Here is a 24,219-nt window from a genome sequence, read left to right on the forward strand (position 1 = left end):
TTTAAACTACATCATCTCCGAAGTTGGTAGTGTCTGAAATTTAAACAAAATCCAGTCTCCCTAGTGAGGTGGCTACAAACTCTAACATAGTCTCATTTCAAAATCTCTTATGGATAGGCTTCTTACTAAGTACAATTTTGGAAGGTTTTTCCATCAAAAATTGGTCACATTCACCCTATGACAGTTGTTAACTTTTTAATCTTAACAATTTCAAAATTACTAGTGACAATCCCTACCCACCCACCTCACCAGCAAGGACAACAGTAAGGATTTCCTTGGTGGCCTTTTTCTAATTTTTCTTTATAGATTTTTCACTCTGAAACTCTGTTGGCCATTTGATTTTTTTTTTTAGTCCACACCCAGCGATGCTCAGGCTTCCTCACTGGCTCTGCACTGAGGAATTACTCCTACAGGTGCTCTAGGACACAATAGGATGCAGGGAATTGAAACCATGTGGGTCACATGCCAAGCAAGCACCCTAACTGTTGTACTCTCTCTAGCTCCTTCATTAGATGTTGGAAACCAAAAGCATTGTTCTCAGAACTGTAAATGTTCATATGTGCACAAATTCTATGATAAAGACTCTAATCTAAAAATATTTCTTTTCATTTCTTCATTTTGTTCTTCTGAAAATAGGTACAACTAACCTTAGTAGTAAAATAAAATATGAATGTTCCTGAAATTTAAAATGTGGGTGACTCTAGTTTATGTGTGTAATTAAAGTAATTGGGTTTTCCAAGTATCTGGTAGTAATGATTTTGAATCAGTGAAATATCTGCAAATAGGTCATGTCTTGCAATGTTGCTGTGAAGAAATATTGGAAACTCTTAACACAGTTGTTTCAGTTCATGAAATGCTGAGATGATATAGAGTTAAATTCATTTTTATGTATTGAGTTATAAATAACAGCTTACAAAATTAATAACCATACCTTGTACTAATCTAGCATTCTCAAAGCATATTATCTCAGCCTTATTTCAACATTCCTGTGAGATTTCCTAATACTGATTATGAAACTGAAGGCAGGAAAAATCACATTATCAATTGATCAGTATCAAAAAGGAAGCTATTCTTAAGTCCCATGTCTAGCAAATGATAACCTTCTATGAAGAACAAGTTACACACAAGAGGTGTGTTTTTGATTACACCACACACATTTTTGATGTATTTTGAGCTCAACAAGTTTTTTACAGTTCTAAAATTATAAGATGGCTTATCCTAAGAGAACTTCCCCTTAATTTAGCATGTGAACACCATATGCAGAAAACACTGTTTACATACCTATCTCTCAGTTACGCAATCTATGTCTGCTGCCTAACTCTACAGGGGTTATGGCATTTCCATGGATCTAAAGTTTAGATATTATAATTAAAGTTAAATTATTCAGTCAATAGTCTCAGAGGACCTTTGAAGTCCAAGATGAAGTCTGAAGGTTTTGTTTCCCACAGACCCATTATGGAAGAATTGTTCCAAGGCTGTGAACCAAAATTTGACAAAGATTATCTTTTATTTTTCTTTCTTATAGTAACAATTTTTCTTTCTTTTATACATTTCTTTTATACATTAAAAAAGAGAATGTTTATTTCTTTTAAAATGTCTTAGACTTGGGGGCTGGAGCGATAGCACAGCCTTGCACGTGGCCGACCCCGGTTCGATTCCCAGCGTCCCATATGGCACCGCCAGGAGTAATTCCTGAGTTATAGCCAGGACTAAACCCCTGTGCATCACAGGGTGTGACGCTCCCCCCACAAAAAAAAGCAAAAAAAAAAAAAAGGTAAAATGTCTGAGACTTAAAAACCGTCCAAGGGTCTAGGGATATCCAAGTATTAGGAAAACTGATAAGCTGCTGGTTTTGACTATTGGTTTTTCTGTTACTAACACCTAATTTCAGTCTGTGTAGTTCAATACAACCATAGTTCTTCTACTTGGGTGCATTTCTCCAATTGTTGGCGTCTTTCGTTCAAGGTCACCATTCCAACAACTATTAAAAAAACAAAAAACATACCATTAATAGCAATCATTGCTATTACAAGGGAAAATAGTTGATGATCCAGGGATAAAAAAGACATGATCATTTCAAAAATCAAAATTGTTAAACCAGTAATGAAGAAAAACACTACTTGCAGAAAATATATGAGTCCTTTTCTTAGACTGCTTTTTCTAACTGTAATTTGAGATGTCAAGATCAGGATGATTCTCAGCTGGTGCAAAATGCTGCTCTTACTTAGGACAGAAACAGCTGAACACCTTTCGAGATGAAAATCTTGTAACAATCCTTGAACTCACTTCATTCTTAGTAGATTTATCATGCACATAAAAAGGATTATTTGAGAAGTGAAATTTCACAACATTCTATATAACTAATGCATAAAAATGTAAACTATGGTGTTGAAAATGTGCAAGTAGATCTTCAGAGTGATTTTGGCATCAGTTTAAACTCAATGTCATTTCTACATGTGAGGGCCAAAATAAATATTTCAGTCTGTTCCTAAATGAAACTTCCTATTTTCCTATTAAACAATTCTTGTATAAGTAAGTGATTTTCTATCCAATGATCGGGTCCCGATTCCTGGCAATTAATTTGGGTAAGGACAGAAACAAACTGATTTTTGCTTATCTTTTTGTAAGAAATGCATAGAAGCATATACTTTCAAGTATAAAGAATTTATTAAATACATTTTTTCAAATTCATCTGCATGCCATTTACACAATTTCAGGCTAACTTAGAAAGATTGTAGAGAGCGAATATCCTATACAGTAAATGCATTACTCATAGATACTACTGTCTTTCCAGGAATTTCTCTCTCTTTTGTTCACAAACAAAGCGAGGAAATATGTTTTACATGTTCTTTGAGAGAAAATAACAATTTGTAGGTTGACTTCTCTCCATGATCCAGAAAATGAATCAGATAAAGAGTTGGAAAATGGTGAAGTTAATTGAAATGAGAAAGTCTTAAAATAGAAAACAAAATGTAGAACCAGTAAAGAAGTTGAATGGATTGCCTACAAAATGAATGGAAATAAGAGTTTTCCATATAGAATCAATGTTACTTAGTATCCAGTACATTTTAAATAATCTTTTATAAAAACAAGCGTTAGATCAAGGAAATAAATTTAAGCATTAGAAATTTATAGTAAACTAAATATAAATATATATAAATATTATATCCAACTAGATCAGTTATCATGAAAATGGAGGTTAAAAATAAGAAGACACATTTTTTTGTCCATCAAACTTGCAAAACACAGCATGTTATTTCTTTGGAAACAACCAACATTGAAAAGAGTGTAACAAGCTGGATGCCATGGAGGAAGCATGCAATCTTTACAGAGAGAAGCCTGAGGTCAATCATTAATAACCCACATGTCCTCAGTTGGGAGCCAGAAGTATTCTTGTAGCTTCTATTCTACTATATTTACAATTATGTATAAATAAACACATTTGCAAAGATGTTGAAGACAAAATTTATTCAAAAAATTAGAAATACAGAAAAATGAGTCTGAAATGAAATATTCCTCAAATGGCATATTTCATAAAACACCATGAAACAATTAAGAATAAAATTAAAATTAAACCATTAAAATATCCATTGGAAAGAAAGCTTTTCTAGGCTATCACTTTCTGGAAATAAAATACTCTAAAATATTATGCAGGGAAGACAGTACAGCAATTAGGCACTTGTTTTGCCCTTGGCTAACCCTGGTTCAATCCCCAATCCCCACCAGCAGTCATCCCTGAGTGCAGAGCCAGGAGTAAGCCCTGGGCACCACTGGCTATGGCCCCAAAACAAAGAATAAAATAAAACATCATGTAGAGTATCATTCACTTTAAAATCTATTGATATATGATAGGGGGGGAATCCAGTATTTATATTCATGTATTTGAAAAGGGGTGCAGCTGACTATAGACTAACACATTGGCCACCCAAGACCTCCATTGCTAACTGCAACACCCAAAGGGAGAGAGGGAACAGAGGGGAATGCCCTGCCAAATAGGTGAGGTGGGGAGAAGGATGGGGTGGAAGTGGGTGGGAGGGATGATGGGGTCATCAGTGGAGGACGGCCACTGGTGGAGGGATAGATACTCAGGCTGTATATGACTTAAACACAAGCACGAGAATATGTAAACCTGTATCTGTACCCCCACGGTGATTCATTAATAAAATAAAATAAAAATTACTCTAAAACACACACACACACAAAAGTACAAATCAGCATCTCAAGAGAAATCTCTTAACTACATAGCAGAAAATACAAGTGAGAGGGTTTGAAGGCAGGGTCAACTTTCTTGCCCCATTTTGGTATTTATTCAGGTCAGTGTGAGGGCTTTTGAATGGGCATTTGTCAGGTGGTTTGTGGAAGATGTGGTGCCACTGATTAAACAAGTCTTGGCAGGAGAATGATCAGAGTGAATTTTTGAAAAAAAAAGAAAGAAAAGGGGTGCAGCTAAGGTACAATAATTCATCATTTAACTTTATCATTACAATTTTGGAATCTACATCTTTAAGCTTAGCTCATGCTCTGTCTTTCAAATATATAATATATGCATATCTGTGTATAATTGCTTTTTAAAAATATTTCTATTAAGATTTAGGATTTTATCTTTTCATTCTTGTCATTAAAAAATAACATTGAGAGTCAGGGAAAAACAGTCGGTAACACACAGATCCGTGCTCAAACCCTGGCACCACATGACTTCAGGCACTCTCTGGTGTGGCCTTGGAGGTGATTCTAGTTCCTCTGAAATGACCCTGTTGATACAAGGTATTGTAAGGCCTATGCTCTGCACTACGGGCCCTGAGCATTAAACTGCTCAGTCTAATTGTCAAACTGTCCCCAAAAGTGTGGTCCTGATCTGTTTGGGAAAGAATCCTGCCCACCCCTAAATGAGATGATACTGAATTAAATGTTTATTTGAGGATCTGATTTATATATGTGTGTGTGTGTGTGTAATTGTTAAAGGTAATTTTCCTGACAGAGAAGTGAATTCAGGCATAGGAATTTGAAAGAGTGCTTTCAACTTTTATTTTATGTGTTTCTGTAAAGATTGTGTCATATTATCACCAGTACAAATGGTAGCATTTTTCTGTTTTGTATTCTGCTTTTTGAAATTTTTGTAAATCAGTGGTCAGAACCATCACAAAAGCACAGAGGGTTAACAAATATTCATAGTCAGAAAGAAGTTCCTAGAACTAAGGTTGTTAACAGTCAGTCTAGTCTGAATTGCCGTCAAACACCCTCTCCTGGACACTAAGAACATGCCAAATTTCTTCTAGGCAAACAATCTCCAGACATTTATTGTTGTTGTTATTGTTGTTGTTGTTCTTATTACTATTATTTGAGATAAACTCCTCATTGGTCACCCTCCAAAACTCATGGCTGCTTCTCCCTCAAGAGAGCATAAAATGAGGCCCCCATAACCATACCACCGGACTTCACACCAAGGGTACCCCAGAGGGGGGTGGGTGAGAGCCTCCTCACCCCAAGGGACCCAGTCCTGGCAGCTGACCTCCACTACCCCAACACTGCCATGCTCCAGGTCACTTTCCACACCCTCGAGCCGAGCCTCAAGCATGAGTGAATATGTTCCTGGACACATCATCATAATGAGAAATATATACATATCTGCCTCTCAGAGAGCCCAGCAAGCTACCGAGAGTATCCCGCCTGCACTGAAGAGCATGGCAAGCTCCCCATGGCATATTCGATATGCCAAATACAGTAACAATAACAGGTCTCATTCCCCTGACCCTGAAAAGAGACTCCAATCATTGGGAAAAACGAGTAAGGAGAGGCTGTTAAAATCTCAGGACAAATGGAGACATTACTGGTACCTGCTTGAGTAAATCCATTAACAACGGGATGACAGCGATACAGTGATACAGTGATTATTAATTGAGAATATCTACATCTTAAGTATAAAAGTAGCAAAAATCATTTAAAATATCAACAAATTAAAATAGATAAACAATAGTCCTTAATAAACTGGGCAGAACCCTTTTCAAAGAGAAACAATTTCCCACAACAATTTTTCTTTTTTTTTTCCTGTGCTAGGGAGAGAGTAAAGGGGTTAAACTTGCACGTGGTGGATTCAGTTTTAGTATCCTGTACTGGATATTGTCGTGCAAGCACTGCAAGTGCTTGTACCTAAGCACAAAAATAGAAAGAAAGTCCTGAACACCAGTATGTGTGACCTCAAAGCAAAACCAAAAATTGCCATCCTTGGTAGAGTTCAAGAAATAAATGCATAAGTTAAAGAGAAATATAAGTTGTTGATAAGTAAATAGGAGAGAATAATAAGGAAAGAGAAATGGATATAAGAGAAGTTTTAATTTACATTAAAAATATAGGTGGATATATTAACAATAATAGAACATTAAAAATTAAAAATCTAAAATTCAATAAGGACAAACCTTCCAAACATAATGAAAAAAAGGCATAAATTTAAAGACATAACAGTTAATCCCTTGATAAGTATAATTTATGTAGGAAAATTTGAACAAATGAAATAGATTGAGTTAAAAAATGTAACAGAATAAAAATATCTTAAACATAAGAGAGAATTATGATTATAGATTGATAAGGAGGAAAGTGAAGTAATTTGGACAAAATATGTAAAGAGAGTGATGAAAACAAAAGTTTTGGTGGTTTTGAGGATGTAAAATATACAAATGGCAATTTTTAATTCTATAAATGTTACATTTATAAACTTAATATCTTAAATCAACATTCTTAAACTTATTAAAATAGCATCTTAAATCAATATTCAAGTTGAATTTATTAATAAAATTGAATTATATATATTTAAAACATTTTAAAATTGATTATACATAGGCACTTCGACTAAAAATTAAAAATAATTTGCTTATATTGAGGATACAATTAGAGAGTATATAGGTAATTGAAAATATATGTGAATAATAAGGCTATATGCATTCCAATTTTTTCACAGTCTATGTTTTCAATAGCTCCAGTAACAATACCAGTACTAGGTGACTCAAAGGAAAAATAATTTTCTAAATAAAAAAATCAGGTCTAGAGAAATAGTAAAGGAATTAAGACAAAAACCAGGCATACTGCCCATCCTGGCACAATCTGGTTTCCAAGCATCCAAAAAAGATAGGTTGAGGGGGCCCAAGCATCTCTGAGGAGCCCTCGTAATGCTTAACAGTACTGGGCTGGAGTAAATACCACACTGATGCACTGAACCACCAATAAGTCAACAATAGCTGATATGGAACTCCAGCCTTCTGAACACTGCTTGTGAGGGAGCAGTGTTCCCAAATCCCCTCTCCTGTGGAAAAAACATAATAAGAAATATCTAAGATCTTAAATGTGATTAAGATTACCTTCATTCCAGTTGAAGGAATCAAACTCAGATTTTAGACATGCAGAGCATGCTCTTTGCCCCAGTTCTAAAAGTATAAATATAACAACTCAATAATTCTTTCTTCAGTAAAGTGAACCAGAAAAACCATAAGATCAAATTGTAACAGCAATTAAATACAATTTACTATATTTTATGTATATAATTATGGCAGTAAATCTTTGTATTTGAATTCCTTATTTGTATTCCTCACCCTTATTAACTTTACAAGTAGTATGCTTTTATTTCATATAATAATTCAATAAATATATATTTATAAATTAGGAATAAACACAAGAGTACATAGGTTTAAAATGGTATATACCACAGAGTAAAAAGCTAAAAAAAAAACAACATTTGAAATTTTCAGATGTAAAATCCACTTCTCCACAATTAAGACATTCTTCACCTCTGTGACAAATTAGAAACTCCTATAGAGTAAATTGATTAGCATCAATTTTTACTAAAAAATGAATTACCAAAGTGTGAAAATGATAGTTCTGGCTGTCTATATAGGACTAGTGTGGTTCTATAAGATCACCTGTCAACATGTTATAGATGCTTTTTTTCATTTCAGGTAAAGCACATTTTTTCATCAGAACCTCACAGTAATTCCATATTTTTTAAATTGAATTTAGAGAAGACAAATGGTATACTCATGCTCAAGCTGCAAGTAAGTCATCTGCAAGTTGGGTTTTTTAGGTATTAATTCTGGAGTATTGCTGTTATGCGAACAGCAAAATGAATGCTCTCTTTTCTACCATCTTTCTCAACATTCCACCAGATTTGGTGTCAGACTGGAGGCATATAATTGTTTCAAACTCAACATTCTTTCAAAATATTTTCAAGTGAAGTTTGATGAAATTCTTAGAAGTTTGCAAATTTTATAAGCATCTTATTTAGTTGGATATTGAGGCTTAGACTTACAAGCCAAAATGGAACTGTAAGAAAATGGTTTACATGTAAATATCCTCAAATAATATTATCCTGTTTAGCAGTTCAGGACGTTTTTGATTGTACATAGTCAGACTTGTTAATTTTTGTTTCTGTCTGCTTGACAAATTTTAGCCTCTATGAAAAACAGTACAGAGAGTTCTCAAAAAACTAAAAATTGAACTTCCATAAGACCCATAAATTCTACTTCATAGTATCTAACCCATGAGCCCAAAATATCATCATCATCCCATTGATCATCGAATTTCTCAAGTGGTCTCAGTAACATTTCCATTCGTTCTAGCCCTGAGATTTTATAAGCTTCTCTTTACTAGTCCTTTTCATGGGAGGCTCTTTCAGGGTCAGAGGAATGAGACCCATCATTGTTGCTGGTTAGGGCATATAAATACACCATGGGGAGTATGGGAGGCTCTCCCATGGGGGCAGGAAACTCCCACTAGCTTGCCAGATTCTCCGAGAGGGAGAACTAGGCTATAAGATGTCGCTCTCGGGAGCTTGGTCTTATAGTCTCTGGATGTTGGCCATTGATGGGATTCCACGGGGCCTGTGGCAGTCCCTGGGTGTGACCACCTAGCTACTGGAAAATGGGAATCTGGGCGGAAGAGGCCCAGTCCCGATCCGAGCAGGCTTGGAGGTCTCAGCCCCGGGTCCCACACACCTGGGTTCCTCTGCTGGTACCTTCATGGGTGAGGCTCATCCGAACATGTGGAGAGGGGCCTTGAGCATGGCTGTGGCTAGGCTCCGAAGGTCTTTGGCCAAGGGGAGCTCTGCTCGGGGCGGGGAGGGAAACTGAAGCCCAGACCCTCTGAGGGGCCCTGGGGAAGACAACCAGGTGCACGGGCAAGAGACTCTCTGCAAAATAGTATTTCAAAAATATCTTTGTCCTCCTATAGTCATAGCATGCTTATTACAGTAGCCAGATTTGTGAACAAGAACAAATGAGTGGATAAATTATGGTGAAATACAACTCAGCTATAAAAATGATGGAATCATGAAACTCATTGCTGCAATGGATACAACCAGAGGATATCAAACTGAGTGAAATCCGTGAGAAGAGGGGCAAGTACAGATAATATTACATACATGTGGAACAAAATAAGTTTAGTAAAGAAATAATAATGGGTGAATGTGTGTAACAGACCCAAACTGTCATCTTGTAGAACTAAGTCTGCAAAGGGGATAGAGATAAGTATAAGAGGGACTGTGAAACATTGAAGAAGGGACAGTGACACTTTAGTGGTGGGTATGGTGTTGGAATGTTGTATGCCTGTAACTAATAGTAATACAAGTCACAGTTTCTAAACAGAAATTTTGAATATATATAATATACATCATTAATATTTTTCATATGACATTAGCTTAATTTGGAAGACATTTACTCTAGGAATAAATACTTTATCTTAGACACAGGAAATAGTTTAAGTATAAGTAATGGACGTAGTCCCGGTGCTTTAAATTATTGGCAGAAACAATCTTTCTTCCATAACCAAATAAAATTTTTCTACCAAAACAGAGGGTACGTCAGCCAAATCAAAGCTACAGATTAAACATTACAGAGCTACAGATTAAAAATTATTTTTACTTGTGAAACAATTTTAATTGTGAAACAATTTCCTTTTTAGTAAAAATGTAGCTAAAAATGTAGTTTGTGCAGTTTTCTGTTTAAACAATTTTTTAATTTTTTTCAAAAGATTAGATATTGATCAATGTGACTAATATTAATGACCTACCATTTTCTTTTTTTTTAATTTTAAATGAGTCTCCCCTCTGATGAAATGATTGATAATCTCAAAAGGAACCATTAAGTCTCATGCACACTGCATTAAAATTACAAATGCTTATCCCTTTAAGTTAATAGAATTTACTTTTGTGCAGCAGAAAACACTGAGCCAAATAATCTAGTTTAGTTTGCCAGGGGCCAAGTCTTCCAAAGTCATGCCGAATGGACAGCTTTTGTATGTCAATGGAGTGTATCACATCTTAAAGCCCAACGGCATGTAAATTGAAAACCTTGTAAAGGACTAAGTCCTAAAATCACAGATTCATTCCTACATGATCTAGTAGAACATATCTTTTTATTTCCCTGGAAAACACTTTATTTAAAAATAAGGCAGAGGGGCTAAAGATACGTACAGTTCAGTGACAGAGAGACGCTTCATTTAGTCTCTGGATTCTACCACCAGTAGCACAAAATAAATAAAAATAGAACACAGAAATTGAATGTCTCAAAAATGTTATTTCTCTGTTTGTCAATAAAACATGGCAAGATAAATTTTCCTTTTGTAGAATATGCACATAAAAGGAGTTTGTCTCCTACATGGTGAAGTTTCCTACTTTTTCATCCTTTTTAGGATGCAAATGTGTTCAATTGAACTTAGGAAAACTTGTGCTCATTTTGGCAGCACATATACTAAAATTGGAACAATACAGAGAAGATTAGCATGGCCCTTGCATAAGGATGACACGCAAATTCGTGAAGTGTTCCATATTTTTATCTCACAGTGATTATAAAAAAAATAATTAATTAAAAAACAGAAAAACTTAGAACAAACTTTGGGACATTTTGATCTTTTAATTCCATGATAATTATGTCTTTGCATATAAAATGCCAGCTAATATTTAGCTATTGAATGCCATAAAATTTAAGTTTAATATTCAACATACCACTTTCTAATAAACTACCTTTAAAAATTCTTCAACTTTATCAATTTTTATAAGTTATTAGAAAAATATAATTCACAAATATTAATTTAGAAGCATAGTACTACAAGTACTCTTACATTGTTTTGTATAGTTTAGTCTCCATCTTGAGACATATACATAAACAGAAAGGTTAGCATAACTCAAGTAACAATGTAATTTAAGATCATAAAGCAGCTAATTTTTCTTGCTTCTTCCCAGAGTAGCAGGGTAAGAAGTAACAGGTTTAAAACAGAATTTTTTAAAAAAGGAAACAGGTTTTAAAAAATAACATAGCTTGGGGCTGGAGTGATAGCACAGTGGGTAGGGTGTTTGCCTTGCACTCGGCCGACCCAGGTTGAATCCCAGCATCACATATGGTCCCCTGAGCACTGCCAGGGGTGGTTCCTGAGTGCACAGCTAGGAGTAATCCCTGTGCATCTCCAGGTGCGACCCAAAAAGCAAATAATAATAATAACAACAACAACAACATAGCTTTTCTATTATTGTACAATAAGATACACTCAGGAAAATGCATAGATAAAAAATGTGAAATTTAGCAATTTGCTGAAATCACACATGTAATCATTACCTACAACAAATAAATAAGAGTACTGTCCTTAGGGATATTTATCAACTCAACTTCCTTCTTGTTCTAATAAACTCCAATAATATAGTCAATTGATATGGTAATCACTCTCTTTTTGGTTTCCTATTCTTATCACCTATGATTGTGCCCCCAAATACCATATTTTAATTTTTCTGTTTCTGAATTTTGTAAAAATGGATTGAATTGCATGTATTACTTTACCTTTTGCTTTTCATTCAAAAATGCATATTTTTGGGGCTGGAGAGATAGCACAGTGGGTAGGGTGTTTGCCTTGCACGCGGTCGACCCGGGTTCAAATCCCAGCATCCCATATGGTCCCCTGAGCACGGCCAGGGGTAATTCCTGAGTGTAGAGCCAGGAGTAACCTCTGTGCATCGCCAGGTGTGACCCAAAAAGCCAAAAAAAAAAGCATATTTTTAATGAGTGTACCTTTCTAAGCAAGATAGCTTCTGCATTTTTATGTAATGTTTCTTGATTTGATTTTTCCAAGACTTTTTCCCATTAGACTTGTGATGGTTATTTGGATTATTTCTAGTTTCTATTTATAAACATTACTGAAATAAACATTCTTGCACATGTTTCTTGTCTTACAATGCTTAACTTTCTATTATGTACATGCTATCAGAAATGGAACTGTTGGTTCATAATATAAACATGTTTCAACCTTAATAGAGTTAAGATAGTCATTCCCTCAATAGTAGTGTTAAATTCTCATTTCTGTGTATCCTGCACTATTTCATTTTATCAATGCTTTATTTTCGTCAGTCTAATAAATATATACTGCCTTGTTACTTCATTTGCATTTGCTCAATTTCTAGTAACATTGAAAATATTTTCATCTCTTCATTGGTCATTTACATGCACCTTAATATAGTTTCTATTAATGGCATTTTTCATTTTTATTTAGTATTTTTCTTTTAATGATAATAATAATAATTGAGTTGTAGAAATTTATTAAATATGAGTCTTTTGCCAGATGAATTAGTTAAAACCTACCATACTGAATTTTTGTTATATTCTTTCAACGCCACTAATAAATAAAATCTTTTGGTTTAGCCTTTGTGCTTCAGTGTATTTTAAAAAGTATCTTTATCTAAACAATAAAACTGTCCTATATCTGCATCTCAAATTCTATATTCTTTTATGATTATATTTATTTAATTTTCTTCTCACCATCATCTTTAGGATAACTACCCCATACGAAAGGAACTTGTATTTCAAATAGAAGACACAGTATATCTTCTCCCCCATATTTTTGCTTACTTCCCCTAATGATGAAATTCCACATATTAAAAAGGCTTGTACTTCTAGTTTATTTTTAAATTTGTCTTAAATGTGTGTTGTTCATTAGAAGTTCTGATAATATATCACTTGGATCACTTATCATTCCATGGATCTTAGAGTTGCTCGAGTGGGCGCCAGTAACGTCTCCATTCCTCTCTGTCCTGTGCTAGTGTAGCCCAGTGGTATCTGCTCATTCCAGGAACACAAAGAGTCTCAAACCATTCATTCAGGGTCTTAACGAAGAAGCCTGACCATCTCGTAGGTGGGCGGCCAAGCGGACTTTTGACATCCCAGGGAATCCAGTCCACAACAGCTCTAGTCCAATAGTCATCTCTAAATTGCATTATGTGTCCGACCCACTTGATTTTTGATACCTTGGCAAATGAGACAGTGTCCCTGATTCTTAATCATCAATGGAGGTTAGAAATCAGGATTCCTTCTCTCACTTGAGTGAAACATGATACTACAAGCATAGCTCTTTCAGTTCCTCTTTGGGATACCCAAATAGCGTTCTCATCCTGTTTTTTGTAGGGCCCGGGTCTCTGAGGTGTATGTTACTGCAGGAAGAACAGTGGAGTCAAAAAGATGTTCCTGGAGCCAGTGTTTCTTTGTCCTCTTAACCACTTTTTCAATGCTCTTGAAGGCATTCCAAGCTGCTCTCTTTCTCCTGCACTCTTCTGGCGCCAAGTCATTCCTCATGTTGAGTTCTTGACCCAGGTACACATAGCCGCTGCATTCGAAGATGTTCATTTCCTTGAAAGCAAATGGAATGTCAGGGACTAGTTTGATTTTCATGAACAATGTTTTGCTGAGATTGAGCTACAGTTCGACCTTTCCACATATGCGGTCGAAGTCGGCCAGCCTTTGTGCCACTTGGCTAATGTTTGGTGTTATTAGAACAATGTCATCAGCGAAGCGGAGGTGGTATAGTTGATGACCATCTATCTTCACTTCCATTCCTTCTCATTCCAATTGTCACATGATATTCTTGAGGGTGGCAATAAAGAGCTTTGGTGAAATGGTATCACCCTGCTGAACTCCTCTCTTTACGTCAATGATCACTTCCTTGTAGAATGGTGAGATCCTGGTGGTGAATCTGTAATACAGCTCTCGGAGTATCTTGATGCACTGAGTTTGAATGCCCTGTTTGGCCAGGGCTTCGATGACTGTTTCAGTCTCAACAGAATCAAAGGCCTTCTTTAAATCAATGAACATTAGACAGAGCAGCATCTTGAACTCTCATGAAACTTCAATGAGCTTGGTTACTGTGTGGAGAAGGTCGATTGTGCTGAATCTTTTTCAGAACCCGGCTTGCTCCATGGTTTTCCTTCATCTAGAGTTCTGCCTATTCTATTCAGGATGACTCGAGTAAACAACTTGTAGACGAAGGACAACAGGCAGATTGGACAATAGTTACCAATGTCGTGGATGTCTCCCATCTTGTACAATAGAACAGTCCTGCTGGTTTTCCATTGGAACAGAACCTTGCATACAGAGAGGTAGTGTGTGAAGAGCATAGCTAGTGTATTAGAGAGTACTGGCAGTATATTGTTCAGGTGTTCGGGTCAGACCTTGTCTGGACCGGGTGCTGTATACATCTTTACCGACAAAATGGCATGTTGGATTTCAAAAGAAAGGACATTCGTAATGACATACTCATCCCGTGGAATTTGGTAAGTGGGCAGGTGGAGGTGGTTGTCAAAGAGATCCAAGTAGCAGTCATGAAAAATCCTCTTCATTGCCCTTCTGGAAGATGTGATAGATCCATCAGGACATCGGAGGGCAGTCATCTTGGTCTTGTGGTTGGCAAAGGACAAGGCTAGCATTGCAGATACTTTTCCCAGCATCTGCTGCATTGGCCAACACTGCTGCTCTTCTGTCTTTGAGGTCTTCCTTTATCGATTCTCTGCACAGTTTTGCGAGCTCGGACATGCTTGTGATTGCCTGAGGCTCATGCCAAAACACGTTGATGAATGAGCTCGAGAGTTTCCAAAGACAGGAGGCTGTTTGTGCCTTTCCTACTCTTGGCATTCCTTGTGCAGTCATGGAGGTGCTGAACCAGTCGATTGTATTCCTCATTGATGTTGTCAATGACGGCATCTTCCCACATTCCTGCAATAGTGCCAAACAGCTCCCAGTTGGTGGTCATTCTGGGAGTTTTCTTCTTAAACTTAAACTTTGCAGTCCTTTCTCCCTGCACTGTGAAGTAGACTTTTGCATGAAGGAGACAGTGGTCCTATCCCATTTGGAATTTTGGGACAACGGCGACATTGGTCAGGCAAGGTCTTCGATTGAATATATGTGGTCGATTTCATTGTGGAACTGTCCACTGGGAGACTCCTATGTCCAACATTTAGATTCGGCCTTCTGGAACTGTGAGATACCATGGATGATCTTGGTCAACATGATGAACTCATACAGTCTCTCACCCTGTTCGTTCCATTCTAGGCCATGGAACCCAATGTGGAGTTCTTTGGGTGACCTCCTTGGTCCTATGTTGGCATTAAAATCACTTACAATGATCTTGTAGGAGGTGTGGTCTTCTTCATAGAACTTCTCCAGCTCCCTGTAGAACTTCTCAATTTCTTCTTCATCGTAGTAGGATGCTGGTATGTAGACGACGAAGATAGAAACTGCAGGCAGTGAGCCACATCTATTCAAGCGTAATTGTCTGATTTGGGTTGTTAGACATTCGAATGAATCAATGCTCATGGCCAAGTTTGTGTTGACAAGGACACCGATGCCACCGATGCCTCTGTTGTCACATGTTCTGAGGAACAGTTCTTCTGCAGTGTCGAAAATGGCATGATGTGATCAAGGCCTTCTCATTTTGGTCAGACCAATGATGTCATACTTGATCTCTGTGCTTGCATCATCAGGTCCTCGACGGATGCTTCTGATGCTAGCATACGTGAGTTGAAAGTACAGACAGTCATTTTACTCCTCCATTTTGGCATTCTAGTTCGTCCCTGAGATTTTATCAGCCTCTCCTTGCTCATCCTTCTTAATGCTGCCTTATTGGGGCTCCATACCTAGCCACTGCCATGCTCCAGGCCACTTTTCGGACACTTGGGCCGAACCTCACGCATGAGTGAAGCCCCACAGAACCAGGTAAAGCAGAACTCTGTGACCTTGGACTCCAGGTTCAACGAGACCTGGAAACAAGATCCTCTGTCTGCTTCCTCCTATCTCTGGCGCCCCAGGAATCAAACCCAGATGATCCACCCTACCGGCACCAGATAAATACCTCATGGACCGACTTCCACTACCTCCACTACCCAGCCACCTCCACACTCCAGGCCACTTTCCAGACCGTGCAGCCACAAAGCGGCCATAAGACACACTATAAGGCACTTAATACCCATTTTTTATAATTTTCGCACCATATTTGATGGGGTTCAAATATGGTGTGAACCATGGGAACACCTGTAAGGGTTATTGGAGGCCGCTCGAAAAGCTTCCATCCCTCTCGGAGAGCCCGGCAAGCTACCAAGAGTACCCAGCTCGCATGGCAGAGCCTTGCAAGCTATTCATGGTGTATTCAATATGCCAAAAACAGTAACAACAATGGGCCTCATTCACCTGATAACATAAGCAAGAGCTTATTCCTGGATACTCTTTCTTCTCACTTTTCCTATTTATCATCCAATATTTTTGTTTGGTTGGTTTTGTTTTTTGGGGGGGCCAATCCCAGGTGTCCTCAGAACTCTATGCTCAGGGATCATTCCTTGCAGGTTTGGGGACTCTATATCCCCAGGGTCAAATCTGGATAGCTCTGTGCAAGACAATACCAACTACACTATCTCTCTAGCCCCAATCAGATATTTTTAAACTGCACCTATATTTAAACTGTACCTCTTTCTAAAGCTTTAAAAAGAAATCCTTGCATGTCTTATTTTCTGTAAAAAAAAGTCCAACTATTTTGATTGCATGAATTTTCATAATTATTATAGAATAATTTTATCAAGGTATATCAGAAAATTTTTAACTCTTTTAGATTTTTGTTTGATTATATTTTAATGCAATGCAATGCATTGAATGGTCATTTAATGTAGGAAGTAGTACTCATAATATTATACTTTTGTGTTCTCCAACAGAGGTACAGGATATTTCTATCCTTTGCTGGTTTTTAATGACAATAATGAGGTTTTTTTTTGTTTGGGGGCCACTCCTGCAATGCTCAGGGCTTATTCCTGGTTATCTGCTCAGAGATCACTCCTGGTAGTCCTCAGTAAATCAAACCAAGGTCAGCTTTGTGCAAAGTAAGTGACTTGTCCCCTCTTCTATTTCTTTGGTCCTTTATTTTATAGAGAGCTTATTTTTTTTTAACTGAAGATATCTCTTACCTTATGAATTTTTTGGGGGGGCGGTTAGTGTAAGTAGTGTTCTCTGCAGTTTTTTTTCTTTTTTACTGATAGAAATAGTTCTGCATATTAATTTTGTTTTTATAAACTTCGGTAAACTCTTATCGTTTTAATTTTTTGCAGTAAACTGGTTTTGATTGCCAAGTGATAGAACAGCTGGTAGGACATTTGCCTTGCATGTGGCCAACCAGGGTTCCTCCTCCAGTACCACGCATGATCCCCTGAGCACCACCAATTTTTTACTGAGTGCTGAGTCAGGAGTTAGCCCTAATAACCACTGGGTGTAGCCCCAAAATTAACTAACTAAATAAATGTTTTAAGATCTTTCTTTGGAGTGTAATATTTGTCCCTTTAGAAACACATCTGTTTCATGACAGTATCCATTATTATAATAATTATCCATTATTATTACTTTTAATAATTTTTAAACAAAATAGAAATAATTCATCTCTTTCATTTTTATTTTTTGTTGATGTTTTTACTTTCCTTCCGCATTCTTTTTCCCCCACCTTTTCCTCTGCTTTCCTTTTTCTCTTCTTTCCTTTCTTCCTCATTTTGTTTTTATTTGATTCTGGACCACACTCAGCAATACACAGGGCTTTCTCCTAGTTCTGTGCTCTGGGATAACTTCTGGCAGTCTTGGGTATGGAGAGGTAGGGAAAAGTAAGCAATGCCTGGAATGAAATAGAGCCAGTGCCAGCTGTGAGCAATGCAAGCAACTTAGCTCCTAAATTATCTGTCAACTTCTACAATCTTTATTGCTGGTTGTATTGCAAAAAACCCTCACAATAGTTTGGATTATTCAATTTTATATTTGTGTTTATTTTTATTTCTGTATTGCTTTTCATATTTTAAGCATATAAAATTGTATACATTTAACAATAATTATATATTTTAGCAAATTGAACATCTTACCATTTGAAACTTTTATTATTTCCTCTTTATCTCAAGTGATGATATGTCTTAAAATTAATTAAATGTAACTACAACAAATTATATAACTTTATTTTTGTTGATGCTTCCATGTTATAACTTATTCTACATTCCTTTAACTTTACATATTATAGCTGCATTTTACCAATAGTTCAAGGATTGCAACTAAGTTGGAACTTTTTATATAATTTTTTTGCTTTTGGCCTAAATATCTAGTTTTAATTTTTGCTTTAAGATGGAACTTTTACCTCAGGTTGGAAACATTCACAATAGTACAAATGTCAGATTTCCATCTAAAAATATGTTTGAAATTAAGACAAAGATGAGCTACAAAAAGAGTTTAAGCCAGATTTGTTTTATTTCATGAAACAAAATTATTGAGGGGAAATTCCACTTTTTCTTTCTTATTCTTGTGTTATGTGATCTGATACAGTTTTTAAAATTATTTACTAGAAAAATTTACATGTTACTCTCTTAGCCAGGTATTATTAAAAGCACCTCAAGTGTTGTGCATAGGTAAGACTTTCTCTTAGTTACCATGTTTTGTGTAAAACAATCTCCACTCGCAGAGCTGTGTAAGTCCCTCACATGCACGGGGATTACATGTGAAAAGATGTTCTCGGGCTCTCTGGGTGGCTATCTCTTGCCGCCCACATTCAGTGCTCTCAAGCCGCTTCTCCACTCAGGACACTGTTGCCTTGGAAGGAGAACGAGGGCCAAGCTGGTTGCTGATTTGCTGGTTAGTTGCCGTATATTCAATCTCTCAGCTCTCTCCAACCCCCCCTCTCTCTAACTGCACAATTCTTTCTTCTCACTGCATCCACCTCCTCTCTCTCTGTCTCTCTCACTCTGCTGTCTCTCTTTCAATCAATCCATCAATCAATCATCAATCCATTTCTCCAATCCAACAATCCCTTTCTCCTCAAAGCCGCTCTTTTTTATCCTCTCGCCATGCCTCCCCCAACCACGCCTCCCCACAGGAAGCGTGATCAAAAATGTTTTTTCAGACTTTCCAATCACTGCAGCCCACAAGGACAAAAGAGCCCTTAAGGTGTGTTTCTCCTCCCTTTAGGTCTGCAACTTAATTAGCATATTTAATTCTCCTTCCTAATATTTACCATTCTATGGACATTTTTAGGTTTGTAGGGTGACTTTCCTGGGGACATCTTACCACAGACTCAGACTACAGTGTTCAGGCCGGATCAATCATTCCTAACCCCAGCAGGGTCCAATCTAGTTATTACCTTTGGATCATTAGAAAATTTGTCCATGATCAAGCTCTTAACTTATAGTTAAGCATTAGGGCACTTTGGCCAGGTCCATTTCAATGCCAGGGTAGCTCATAGCTCACTGCTTGCCCTAGGTCCATCCAGTCCCTCGTCAGGACCCTGCTTTTGGGGATCTAGGAAGTAAAGGCAACTGAGGCTTAAGTTGACAGAGCAGATGTCCAGGAGGTTACTATCTGGAGTCAATCATCTCCCAAGCCACAGGCTTGTCTTTTTAACTGTCTTCCTCTATCCATACAAAAAGTCATTGCTCTGAAATAACTAACCATGAAAAGGACATTAAGGAGAAAAGAAATACAATATTTACAAGTAAGAGTCTGATCAGGAGACAACATAATTGACAGGTTGAGGGACAATCAACAAACACAAGCTCTCAGCAGGAAGGGAGGAAGAGCAAACCAACGTTTTCCTACAATGTTCATTTTTGTTTTACAAAAATATTTCCATCGGTGGACTCAATAATTTCTGTTGTCATCATTAGGAAATTCAATATAGATTTAATAAAATGGATTTAAGAACAACAAATAAAGAATCTTAAGCGTAAAACACTTGGTAAATTTTGGAGTTTATGAGTTCTATGCTTAGCAAGAATTATTTTTCCAAGGAGCACAAGTAAACTCTAGAATCGCATTTTATTAGTCACTAAAAATTTGATTGTGATTATGTGTTTCTCTCTTAGCTCCATGATTGGATGGAGAATCAGATGGATTAATTAGAAGGTCTGATAGCTATGCTGTTTTTGTAAGTTTTATTGGCATTGGTTGGTCATTGAGCAGAGCAGTCTCTTTCCAAAATGTTTGGACACAATTACTTAAATTTCCATGACTATTTGAATGGGCATGAATTGGTACTATCAGGTAAACTGAGTTATTGACTATACTCGACTATTTTTTCAAAACAGTTCTTCCCACCCATATCCATCAACAAAAGTATACAGATGCTTATAAAGCATATAACTTCCTAATTTATAAAAATGTTTCATTTGAATCAATTCACTAAGATTGTCAAGATTTGAGGTCAAAGATTGAGATGCAGTTCTTCCAGTTAGTCTTAATCAAATTTCACAGGATTTTGATGGCCAGTAGTTAAATCACTGTCTGTCGCTGTCATTCTGTTGGTCATCAATTTGCTTGAGCAGGCACCGGTAACATCTCCATTGTGAGACTTGTTGTTACTGTTTTTGGCATATTGAATAAGACACGGGTAGCTTGCCAGGCTCCACCGTGTGGGCAAGATACTCTCGGTAGCTTGCCAGGATCTCTAAGAGGGACGGAGGAATCAAATCTGGGTCGGCCACATGCAAGGCAAATGCCCTATCTGCTGTGCTACTAGGAATCCATGCTGTATTATATGCATAGATATCACTTGACAGTGTGCAATGCAGAACTCAGTTGACCACTTATCTGTGAAGAATGGAAAATAGTAATAAATTGTCACTGATCCATACTACATTTCATGTCTTCCTAGCTGGTTATGAATTTAATCATAGAATATAACAGCAGAGAATTTAACTCAGAGAAATAATCAATTAACACTGATCTTGTTCTTGGAGAGTACCTCATTTATAATGCTCTTAAAGGGCTAAGTTATAGACATATTTTCTGGGATGTCTGTTTTTTTTATTATTTGCTTGTTTGCTTGCTTGCTTGCTTACTGGGTCACACCCATCGATGTTCAGTGGTTACTCCTAGCTCTGCACTCAGGGAATTACTTCTGGTGGTGCTCAGGGGACCATATGGGATGCTGGGAATCGAACCCAGGTCAGCCGCAAGCAAGGTTGTGCTATCGCTTCAGCCCCCTGGGCTGTCTTTTTAAAACTAAGCTTTGAGATCTAAATATTATCATAGGATTGGACAAACTAAGGCTGATTTTTGTATCTTAGGACTTAGTGTAGATACTGCTTTCTAAGAAGCAGATTCTGGGCTGGAGCGATAGCACAACGGTTGGGCTTTCGCCTTTCACTCGGCCAACCCCAGTTCGATATCTCTGCCCCACTCGGAGAGCCCGGCAAGCTACCGAGAGTATGGAGCCCACGCGGCAGAGCCTGGCAAGCTACCCGTGAGTATTGGATATGCCAAAAACGTTGGTGCCCGCTTGAACATGACAGTGACTGCTTCCTAAATACTTCTCTTTTTGTTTTGTTTTGAGTTTTTAGTTTTTGAATTTGAGTCACCCTGGATTTGGCTCAGAGGACCATATAGGATGCCCAGGATCAAAGCCAGGTCAATCACTTGCAAGGCAAACGCTCTACTGTTGAACTATTTTTCTGGGCCCTAGGGACGTAATTCTTTAATGTTATATAGTATGCACATAGCCAACACTGCACTCAGCACCAGTGCACTGCCATAGTCTTTTACCTAATGATTTCCATCTTGTCCTCCTTGAAAAGACTCTACTTATTCTTTGATCTAAGATAATATCATAACGAATAGCCATTTCACATGGAGATGACTCTTTATTCTCTGAAGAAAGAATATTGCCAAGTTTCTTTGTGGAGCCTGTAAGTTTAGGCTTCTCACATATTCTTCTATCTTATATCCAAAAATGTTTTCCCAAACTTATCAGCGAAGAACGATTCTTAGATCTTCCTTTGTACTGAAATACAATTTCAAGTTAAATTACCTTGATAAAATGTGCAATAGGTATTAAATTATGCAGTGTCTTGTTTTGTTTTCCTATTTGTTTGGTTTTCCTATTTCATCAACTTTGAAAAACTAGTAGTAAGATTGATAGTGAATTTTAAGAATGCAACAGAAATAATTTGAGCCATCACTTTCTACTACACAATAGGAACACCAGAATACCAAGGGGTTCCTTTATTTGGTCCAGGCTCCACCTGGTCCACTTTTGGTCTATTTCTTGCTACATCTACTTCCTGGGACTAGTCCCTACACTTGTGGGAGTGATATTTGTGACAAGATAAAGAAAAAAGTTTTTAAAGGATCAAAGGGATAAATTGATGCTTTATAACTATTTAAGCTAATCAAAGAATAGTCTAGCTTCAGAAATGACCTAGAATGAATTTAAGCAATGTCACCAAAGTAACAAATATTTTTGCTTTCTCCTTCCAGGTTTCACTTCCTGACTACTTGCTCCATTGTCATGCTGTGCAAGTTCCCAACATAGTAATGGAAGTGCCACTTCTTTCACTTTTCATTAATACTCAAAGAGAACATAAATCTGTTTTCTAGAGAAATCAAGCAAAATCTGAAGACTCACTGACCCAGAATTCACTTGATTCACTCGTGTTTTTATCAATAGTAGAAAAATCTGTGACTGGCTGAATTGGTCTGAATTTATCTCTAAAGCAGAAAATGAAGGTGAATATACTCAGTTTTTATAAAATTAAAACTTGGTAAGCTTACCCTAGAGAGAAATTCTAATTGCTAGAAGTAGAAGCAAAAAATATGCTGTACATCATTCATTCATTATTTCTTTTTCTCATTCATTATTTAATATTTCATTCTTCATTTTGGACGAGTATTATCTGCTGAGCCCTGTGTTTAGATTCTTGTGGGATATGGAGGGTAGAAGGATAAAAGCTGGGCACTCCCATTTATTTCATAGATAAGAAATATCTTACTCAATTTAGAAAGTGTTAAAACAAAGAGGGCTTTTTCAAAGTAAAAAAAATTAGCAAACTTTAAATAAGACCTAGAAATTATTTAAATAAAAGTGACATGGGTAAATTAAAACAGTCTACAACAAAAGACATGAATCAAATGTATGAGAAATCCTGGAGATATCCATCCATAGATATCTCCAAGATTATATATCTTATAGAAAATATATTATGTAACATTTATAATATAATATATAATAAACACACATATGCACACATGTATATAATAAACATATACACATGTATGTATATATGAGGGACACATAGACATATGTATATTTATATATGTGTGTATATATATATATACACATATATATATGAGGGCCAGAGTTAAGAATGCTCTTCATGCAATCAAAACATTCATTCCGATATTAGGTATGGAGAAAATGAAATGGGAAGATGAAAGATTGAAGACAGTGAAAAAACAGTCTAAAAGGCATTGGATACTTTTTTGTGGGTAGTGGATTCTATCGTACAAATAACCCTAGAGGAGATACATACACAAAGTAAGATACACAAGAGTCCTGTAACTAAAATTTTAGTAGTCACAAAGAAAGAATTAAAAATAAGTAACTAGAACAATTTTTAAATTCTATTTTATTTAATTATGGCAAAAGCACTTAATATAAGACCTACTATCTCATAACAAATGACCTATCATTTCAACAATTTTTTTCAATTTATTCTTTTATTGAATCACCATGTGGAAAGTTACAAAGCTTTCAGGTTTACGTCTCAGTTATACAATGCTCGAACACCCATCCCTTCACCAGTGCACATATTCCACCACCAAGAATCACAGTATACCTCCCCCTCACCTCCCCAGCCACCCACCCCACTTGTGTAACTGATAAATTTCACTTTACTTTCACTTTACTTTGATTACATTAATATTTCAACAAAAAACTCACTATTATTGCATCTCAAATTTTAAGTTTATTATACATTATTATCAGCTATATGCACAATGCTACATAGTAAATATCTAAAGATACCCATCTCGGTTGCCTGAAACATTGTCATTGGGTTGGTGACTCATATCACCTTTCCTTCGAGCCCTTGGAATTTCCATTCTATCATTTTACTCTTTGGATTTGATTGTTTTTACTGTTATTAGATAT

At 36.7% G+C, this 24,219-nt stretch overlaps 1 non-coding gene across 1 annotated transcript; it reads left to right on the plus strand.

Annotated features, from left to right (window-relative positions):
- Positions 1–10,706: 10,706 nt before the first annotated feature.
- On the plus strand, positions 10,707–10,813 carry LOC129400397 (U6 spliceosomal RNA). Its single transcript, XR_008627640.1, has one exon. It is a non-coding gene; the product is annotated as a U6 spliceosomal RNA (small nuclear RNA).
- The last annotated feature ends 13,406 nt before the right edge of the window (positions 10,814–24,219 follow it).

Source organism: Sorex araneus, chromosome X (assembly GCF_027595985.1).
Source record: "Sorex araneus isolate mSorAra2 chromosome X, mSorAra2.pri, whole genome shotgun sequence".
NCBI classification, from domain to species: domain Eukaryota; kingdom Metazoa; phylum Chordata; class Mammalia; order Eulipotyphla; family Soricidae; genus Sorex; species Sorex araneus.